The 9,453-nt window shown below is 36.8% G+C and overlaps 1 long non-coding RNA gene across 1 annotated transcript; it reads left to right on the forward strand.

Moving 5' to 3' along the window:
• Positions 1-6,826: 6,826 nt before the first annotated feature.
• On the forward strand, positions 6,827-8,681 carry LOC142170702 (uncharacterized). Its single transcript, XR_012700088.1, has 2 exons — positions 6,827-7,568; positions 7,992-8,681. It is a non-coding gene; the product is annotated as an uncharacterized LOC142170702 (long non-coding RNA).
• The last annotated feature ends 772 nt before the right edge of the window (positions 8,682-9,453 follow it).

The following is a 9,453-nucleotide window of genomic DNA, read 5'->3' on the forward strand; positions in this document are numbered from 1 at the left end:
CTCGGGGGCCTCGGGTGTGTTTCGAATGCTTAACGGATTGAGTTTGGGACTTATGCAATTGCTAAAGCTGCTGCACCTAGTGTAATCACACCTGCGCACTTTGGGCCGCAGGTGTAGTGCCACAGAAGCGGCCATGGAGCCGCAGAAGCGGTTTAGGCCCTTTCAAGCTTGGGCCGCAGGTGCAGCGATAATCCGCAGAAGCAGACACACAGAAGCGGAAGAGGAACGCAGGTGCGGGCCCTCAGATGCGGCGCTTGTTCGCAGATGCGGACCCAGTTCCCCTTAAGTGATTTTCGCACCTGTGATGGTATTTCCGTAGGTGCGGTACTGCAGATGTAGTGAAGGCTCGCAGAAGCGAGATCTCTGGCAGAAAAAGGGCTAAGTGCGAGGGTTTGATTTCATTCTTCATTTTTGGACTTGAGACCTCGGGATTTGGCGATCTTTTGAGGGATTTTGAGAAGAAGCTTTAGGGTAATGATTCCTAACTTGATTTTGGTTATATCCCACTAATCTATCATTAACTTCATCATTTAAATTTCGGATTTGGGTTGAAAATTGGGGAAAAATGAGAAGAAGTTCCTTAACTAAGATTTTAGGTTTTGATTAGGATTTGGACATCGGATTTGGATAATTTTGGTACGAGTGAACTCGTGAGTGAATGGATGTTCATATTTGGTGACTTTTACTCGATTCCGAGACGTGGGCCCGGGGAGGTGTTTTAGGGTGATTTTCTAATTTCTTGCTTTAGCTTTGATTTCAGTAGCTAGATTAGTTCCTTGTAGTTATATTTATGATATGTAATTGATTTTGACTAGATTTGGGCTATTCGGAGTTGGATTTTCGTGGAAAGAGCATTGTTACGGATTGATTGAGCTTCGTTTGAGGTAAGTTGCTTGCCTAACCTTGTGTGGGGGAAATCCCCTTAGAATTTGGTACTGATTTTACTATGTGAGCGTCGTGTACGCGAGGTGACGAGTGCGTACACGGGCTATTTCTTGAAAAACCTGATTTTTACTGAGAAATTCTCTGTTTCCACCTTAACTGAATATACTAGCATGCGTAGTTACCCTGTTAGCTTAGAACTCTTTGCAGCATGCCTATTGAATTCCTGCTTCTTTCCCGACTTGTCCTTAGTCTAGACTGTATATTCTCTTGTTATACTTGTCGTTTGTAATTGATTGCGCTGTGTATTTACTTTGGGACTATGGGACGGTATCCCGGGAGATCCCCCTACATATTTACTTTTGGGACTACGGGACGGTATTCCGGGAGATCCCCTTGCACATTTACTTTGAGACTGCGAGGCGGTACCTCGGGAGTTCTCCCTGCATATTTACTTTTGGGATTACGAGACGGTATCTCAGGAGATCCCTTGTGGCTTAATTTCGTGCACAGTTATGTTATTTCACTGTGCTTTCCTTTGTTGAACTTTAGTCTTTTATTATACTGCTTATTCTCCTGTTTTTATTATTATATACCAGTGGGCCTGACCTGACCTCGTCACTACTCACCCGATGTTTGGCTCGGCACTTACTGGGTACCGCTGTGGTGTACTCACGCCCTTTCCTGCACATGTTTTTGGTGTGCAGATCAAGGTTCCTTTTACCAGCCTCGTCCTTAGTTGCAGTCGCTGCTATTTTCGGAGAACTTTAAGGTACATCTGCCCGCGCCGTAGATCCTCGGAGTCCCCCCTCTATCCCCACTATGTTGATTCTTCTCTTATTTCTATAGACACTGATGTATAAATAAGTTAGAACTTTGTAGAAGCTTGTAACTTACGGTGTTCCGGGTCTTGGGAGTGTTATAAATATTTCGAGAGTTGACAATTGTATATGCCGAGCGTCATCTCAATTGCTTATTAAAATATCTGTTACTGTTAGTTGTTAAATTTTCATGTATTTCATTCCATTTTCGGAAGTGTTAGGCTCACCTAGTCGTAGAGACTAGGTGCCGTCACGACGATTCATGGAGGGAGAATTTGGGTCGTGACACTATCTTTAATTTTCCGTCGATTTTTTGTTTCTTTATTTTTTTTTAGCTTCCGCACGTTTCTTGATTTTCTTTAGTAATTCTTGGACCCCTATCGTGTTGTTATCAAGCCAAAATCAGCCCAAAGAAAAGCATTATGGCTTATTATTATTTTTAGAATTCAAGTGTTATTTGGTTTCTATGTCAAGAAAGGAAACAAGAAGAGGGGATCCTAGTTCTTGAAGATTAAGGTAACTTCTTTCCTTATTCTTGTGGGTTTTGGGTTTCCTAAATTCTTTCCTTTTCTACTAACCAATTCCTATTCTTCCTATGTTTGGTCCTTCACTTTCCTTTTCTTTTTCTAACTCCACATTCTTATCACTAAGGGTTGTGACTAGTAAGGTTTATTAATAAATCTAAAGATTAACGACCAAGAGTTGCTTTGAGTGGAAAAAGGCAAGAGAGGCGAGAACATTAGAGGAAAAAGCCAAATTTGAGAGATACATAATTCTTCTAATCTTTGTTCAAGATGTTTCAAACAGGTAGTTATAGTGAAAGGAGGCGAGCTATGACTCAACAACTTGAAAAGTCGAACTTACAATATACCGAATGGAAGGAAGACACAATGGTAAAATTATTTTTCAAACAAGATCTAAAGTGATGTCTGTGATTTGTGCCCTTAGAATTGACAAAGAGTTTGGATATAACTCAATTAGCACTTATATGGTTGAAAAATTAAACTTGCCTTGTGTTGAGCATATTGAACCCTTCATGTTGAGAGGAGTAAAGGTAGATAAAAGAGTGTTATTACTATTATGTATTGGAAGGTATGAGGATACGATCTGGTGTGATGTGATTCCCATGAATAATTATCATATCTTGTTGGGAAAGCCATGGTATGCCTATAGAAGAGCTTCATATAACATGAAAAAAATAGATACTCTTTTGAGGTTAACGGGAAGAAACTTATTCTTGGACCTTTGACTCCCTCACAAATTTATGAAGATGAAAAGACTGTTAAAGAGAATATGAAAAAATATGAGAGAGAGAAGAATGAGAGGAGTAAGGGAGTGCATGTTGACATCCCAAGGGAGGAAAAAGGAGAGGTTGTACTGAGTGAAGAGAGTGAGATGTCAGGGGGAAAACAGTAAGCTTGAGAGGAAAGAAAAGAGAGAAGGCCATGAGATAGAAAAAAGCTGTGAGGTAGAGAAACAAGAGGGTTTGAATGAAGAAAAAGAAGAAAACCTTGGTGAGAGAGAAGTTAAGGGTGAAGATAAAGTTAGTCTTGTGATAAAAGCCAAAGAGAATGTATGCAAGAAAAATATTTCTTTACTTTCTAACCCACTAAATCATTCATGTTTTAGTTCTTGTTAAAGGCCAATATTTTGTAATTTTTTTGGCATGCACATGTTTGGACTACCTTATTTGTAAGATCGCATTGCAAATTTCATTACATAGTGCATCTAAAAGAGTTTTTATTGGACAAATCTAAGTAAGCATAAATTTTATTGTGATGATGATGTTCATATGCTTTATAATGGCGTATATATACCTATAAGGCTTAATTGGGTCAAGTGGACACATGGTCACTATCTTGTTTTATTCCTACCATTTCTTAAGATTATTGGATGCCATTTACTAGTGCATGTCTTCTTTTTCTTGCAAGGTCGAAATTCGAGGATGGCTTTTCTTCAAGAAGAGGGGAATGGTAGCATCCTAGGAAGATCAACTCTATTCAAGGATTAGGATGAAGCTTGAGAATCTCAAAGAGGGCCTTTAACAAGATCTCAAGCTAAAAGGTTGCAAAACAAGATCATTGGATTTCAGGAGCGAATAAAGAAATTATTAGTTGGGAGGAAGAGCTCAAGGATAAAGGATATGAGTTGTCTAGGTGTTATAATTATTTTATGGTCCATATTCTCTATTGGAAGGTATGAGGATGCGATCTAGTGTGATGTGATTCCCATGAATAATTATCATATCTTATTGGGAAAGCCATGGTATACCTATAGAAGAGCTTCATATAACATGGAAAAAAATAGATACTCTTTTGAGGTTAACGGGAAGAAACTTATTCTTGGACCTTTGACTCCCTCACAAATTTATGAAGATGAAAAGACTGTTAAAGAGAATATGAAAAAATATGAGAGAGAAAAGAATGAGAGGAGTAAGGGAGTGCATATTGACATCCCAAGGGAGGAAAAAGGAGAGGTTGTGCTGAGTGAAGAGAGTGAGATGTCAATGAGGAAAAGAGTAAGCCTGAGAGGAAAGAAAAGAGAGAAGTTCATGAGATAGAAAAAAGCTGTGAGGTAGAGAAACAAGAGGGTTTGAGTGAAGAAAAAGAAGAAAACCTTGGTGAGATAGAATAGGATAAGGGTGAGGAGAAAGTTAGTCTTGTGATAAAAGCAAAAGAAAGTGTATGCAAGAAAAATATTTCTTTACTTTCTAACCCACTAAATCATTCTTGTTTTAGTTCTTGTGATTTTGTGCAGCCAAGTGTTGAAAGGCCTTTTGAAAGGGGAAATTATAGACAATATCAATAAAAATTGTGAGATTTTTCTTGCACTCTTGTGTGTGGCTACTCTTGAATTTATTCTTCTACATTCAAGACTCAACTTAAGGTGGTAAGATTAAATCCTTTGCAAAATCTTAGATCACTTTTAGGTATTCAAGAAAGGTGATAAGTTTAGGCTTATTGTTGTTCTTGTTATTCTAAATGGTCGGGTTTCACAATATGTCTCTTATTTTTAAGTTTATACTAAAGGAGATTAGTTCTTCGTTAGCTAATTATTGTTGTTAGGATTCAACATCAAGAATAGAATTCTTGAATTCAAGAAAGAGTTTCTTGAATTCAATTTATCTTTAATTTCTATCTTCTTTTTTTGTTTTTGTTTTCTTTTAGCTTCCGCGTATTTCTTGATTTTTTCTTATTTTTCTTTACTAATTCTTGAATCTTCTATCGTGTTGTTATCAAGTGGTATCAGAGCATAGGCTAATCAAGATTTCAATCTTGATAATCTTGGGAGGTTCTTAGGCAAAACAAAATGAAAAAAATAAAACCAAAAATAAAACATAAATCAGCCCAAAGAAAAGCATTATGGCTCATTATTATTTTTAGAATTCAAGAGTTATTTGGTTTCCATGTCAAGAAAGGAAATAAGAAGAGGGGATCCTAGTTCTAGAAGATTAAGGTAACTTCTTTCCTTATTCTTGTGGGTTTTGGGTTTCCTTAATTCTTTCCCTTTTTTTCTACTAACCAGTTCCTATTCTTCCTTTATTGTTCCTTCATTTTTCTTTTCTTTTTCTAACTCCATATTCTTATCACTAAGGGTTGTGACTAGTAATATTTTTTAATAAATTTAAAGATTAACGACCAAGAGTTGCTTTGAGTGGAAAAAGGCAAGAGCTAAAGTAATGTCTGCGATTTGTGCACTTAGAATTGACAAAGCGTTTGGCTATAACTCAATTTGCACTTATATGGTTGAAAAATTAAACTTGCCTTGTGTTGAGCATAATGAACCATTCAAGTTGGGAGGAGTAAAGGTAGATAAAACAGTGTTATTACTATACTCTATTGGAAGGTGTGAGGATGCGATCTGGTGTGATGTGATTCCCATGAATAATTATCATATCTTGTTGGGAAAGCCATGGTATGTTATAGAAGAGCTTCATATAATATGAAAAAAAAATAGATACTCTTTTGAGGTTAACGGAAAGAAACTTATTCTTGGACCTTTGACTCCATCACAAATTTATGAAGATGAAAAGACTGTTAAAGAGAATATGGAAAAATATGAGAGAGAAAAGAATGAGAGGAGTAAGGGAGTGCATGTTGAAATACCAAGGGAGAAAAAAAGGAGAGGTTGTGCTGAGTGAAAAGAGTGAGATGTCAAGGGGGAAAGAGTATGCTTGAGAGGAAAGAAAAGAGAGAAGTTCATGAGATAGAAAAAAGCTGTGAGGTAGACAAATAAGAGGGTTTGAGTGAAGAAAAAGAAGAAAACCTTGGTGAGAGAGAAGAGGATAAGGGTGAGGAGAAAGTTAGTCTTGTGATAAAAGCCAAAAAGAGTGTATGCAATAAAAATATTTCTTTACTTTCTAACCCACTAAATTATTCTTGTTTTAGTTATTCTGATTTTGTGCAACCAAGTGTTGAAAGATCTTTTGAAAGGGGAGATTATAAACAATATCAATAAAAATTATGAGAGTTTTCTTGCACTCTTGTGTGTGGCTATTCTTGAATTTATTCTTCAACCTTCAAGACTCAACTTAAGGTGGTAAGATTAAAATCTTTTCGAAATCTTAGATCATTTCTAGGTATTCAAGAAAGGTGATAAGTTTAGGCTTATTGTTATTCTTGTTATTCTAAAGGGTCGGGTTTCACAATCTATCTCTTGTTTTTAAGTCTTTACCAAAGGCGATTAGTTCTTCGTTAGCTAATTGTTGTTGTTAGGATTCAACATCAAGAATAGAATTCTTGAATTCAAGAAAGAGTTTCTTGAATTTAATTTATCTTTAATTTCTGTCTTCTTTTTTTGTTTTTATTTTCTTTTAGCTTCCGCGTATTTCTTGATTATTTTTGTTTTTCTTTACTAATTCTTGAATCCCCTACCGTGCTGTTATCAATACGAGACTTGGTTCACCTTTACTTGATGTGATATGATAAGACATGATGTGACATGACTTTCCTTTTATTTTGATCACATATGTTTCTCTCATTTTACATTTATGTTCTACTAAAAAAGAGGACCACATATTTAGTTTACACATTTTTCTTTTATATTTTTATTATTTAAATTTTTTCTAAATAAGAGGGCAAAACCCTCAAAATATAACTCTCATTTCTCATTCTTACACCCTCACAGTCGCACGCCCCAAAAAATCTCTCATTCTCTCTTCTTTGAGAGACATAGCCAGCTCCAGTCCCCTGTTAGGCCGCCGCCGCCTTCTCCGGCAAGCTGGCTGGCCGGTGGCCATGGCTACATTCCTACAACCCTCTATGTCCTCTCCAATAGCCATGAACGATAAGAAACAGAGAAGTATAGATCTGACCGGAGAAAGAATAAAATCCAGCGACCACCACTGTTTGGAGTAGCGAGCCCAGCGACCTCCCCTCTCTAATACTCTCTTCTTTTCCCTTTTCTCACCATTTTCTCCATGGTCATGCTGCCGCCGGAGGTGATGCCAGGCCTGGAGGCGACCTCCCATATTCGACGCGACCATCTACACCCCCCCCCCCCTCAATGCTTCGCCGCCAACAGTTTGGGGACAGCCATGGCTGAGCATCATCAACGAACCCATTTTTTTATTATTTTTATTGTATTGTTCTCACTTTGTTCTTTCTTTTACAAGAAAACAGATCTAAAAAGAAACTTGAATCTAGGCTGAAAACCCTTAGACTCCACTGGAAATGGCATTTTCCGACGGACCCCTCTTCTTCTCCGTCCTTTTGTTTTGTTTATTTGTGTACTTTTATATGTAAAATTACATAAAAAATGATGTTTGCTGGTTATACTATGGCAGATCTAGCCGGATCTAAATTTTCCGGTGGCCCTGAGTATTTCTCCGGCAAGCCTTCTCGTTTCTGTTTATCACCATCTCAGGTGATAGTTCGTTTGGTATAGTGTTGTGCTGCTATCTTGAGTTTGGAACTAATTTGACTTGATTTTCTTGGTTGTTGTACGCGACTGGAAATTGCTGCTATGTTTCTCTGTCATAGAATCTTGAACTATTTGTTTGTTTCTGTTTATCACCATTCCAGGAGCTCTTTTATTTGTATTGCTGCTCTAAAAAACTCTTATGAGTTTCGTTGACTTTGTTACTAATTGTTGCTGAAATTTTGGGTGAGACGGGATCCCCAATTGGTTGCTTATCTATCCTCATTATTGCTCGTTCCGTCTTGATTTTGTAATAGCTGCTTCTGCTATGGGGTTCATGCTTGTGTCCTTATTATGATTTCGACCATTTTGTTAGATTACTAATGTATACACAAATTGTTTCTGTTGGTTTCTTTGATGATTGTACAGATCTGACACACTGAAAAGGAACATGCCGATGAGAATATAATTTTAGAGGCCTTGTGATGATTTTTGACTGATAAAGGACAAGATACTACACTGTCCCTCGGATCCGGAACTAAATATATTTATGAGGCGATGACAAAAGCCAAAGAAAAATAAAAGACGAGAATGTGAATATTCGTGCTTCGGAAGACAGCACGGTTGGCCGCCGGAGTTACAACCAAGTCGGTGTTCGCATTCTAATGTCTTATTGCTATACAGCATACACCGTCCGAGCCTCCAAAAATATTTTTAAAATCATTTTCAAAAAATAATTTTTTAAAACATTTTCTAAAATAATTTTCCAAAAAAATATTTCAAATCATATTCAAAAGGAAGAAACAATTTTCTAAAATATTTTTAAATAAAAAATCATTTCAAAAAAAAAACTTTAATAACTTATTTCTACATCATATTAGCTTACTAACATTTCTTCTTTGTCTGCGAGGTACTTTACTCGGAAGTTGCTTTTCTAAGATGATGCTCGGGTTGGCTTGATATTCTCGTCAAAATATTTGCATTGTACTTCCCATTTTTGGATGTATCCAACGTAAAATATAGTAAAGTAGTAGATAGATGTGTTTGCTTGCTTGCTTTGATATTACCTATTTGCTAAACGCTTAGGAATTGCATCTAGTTAATAATCAGATTAACTCATAATGTTGTATGTTAAGCGAATTCACAAAGTTTTGTTTCACGAACTAAAAGCCAACCCGTCGTGATGGCACCTAACCCAACCCGCTAGGTTAGACAAATAAAAATAAAATACAATATAGTGATAATGATAAGAGTCAAAAATAAAATAGCTGAATTTTTATACAACTTCTTAAGGACTGATAGTACAAGTCATGAGCCCTAAGACTTAGATTTTTACAAAACTGAATTAAAATAATTACAACATTCGTTTGAAATGTAAATGAACAGAATCTGAATCTAAAGCTACCAAGGACAAGTGATAGCCATAACTGGAACGTAGGTATAGCTTCAATGCCAACTCCCGCCATACACAACAACATCAACTCCAAGATCTGCACGCAAGGTGCAGAAGCATAGTATGAGTACAACCGACCCTATGTACTCAATAAGTATCCTAACTAACTTCGGCGAAGTAAAAGAAGCAAGAACTATAGATGATACTCACTAACACCTATGCAGTTCAGAATTTCAACAAGTATAGAATAGATATATGATCAAATCAGGAAATCTCAGGTAAAACATATTTGATACTCACAATTCTTTGTTTTAAAATATTCTGCTCAGTCAACAATCTAGCATATAAGGAAGATATGCAAGTAAATCAGGTAAACAGTCAAGGAAATTGCAAGTAAAGATGAAATGCCATAACCAAATATCAGTTCGTTGTGGCGCACAACCCGATCTAAATATAGTAACCAACTCTCCCAAAGCTCACATCAACCAGAAACCTATC

The sequence above is a fragment of the Nicotiana tabacum genome, chromosome 2, assembly GCF_000715075.1.
Source record: "Nicotiana tabacum cultivar K326 chromosome 2, ASM71507v2, whole genome shotgun sequence".
In the NCBI taxonomy this organism is placed as follows: Eukaryota; Viridiplantae; Streptophyta; class Magnoliopsida; order Solanales; family Solanaceae; genus Nicotiana; species Nicotiana tabacum.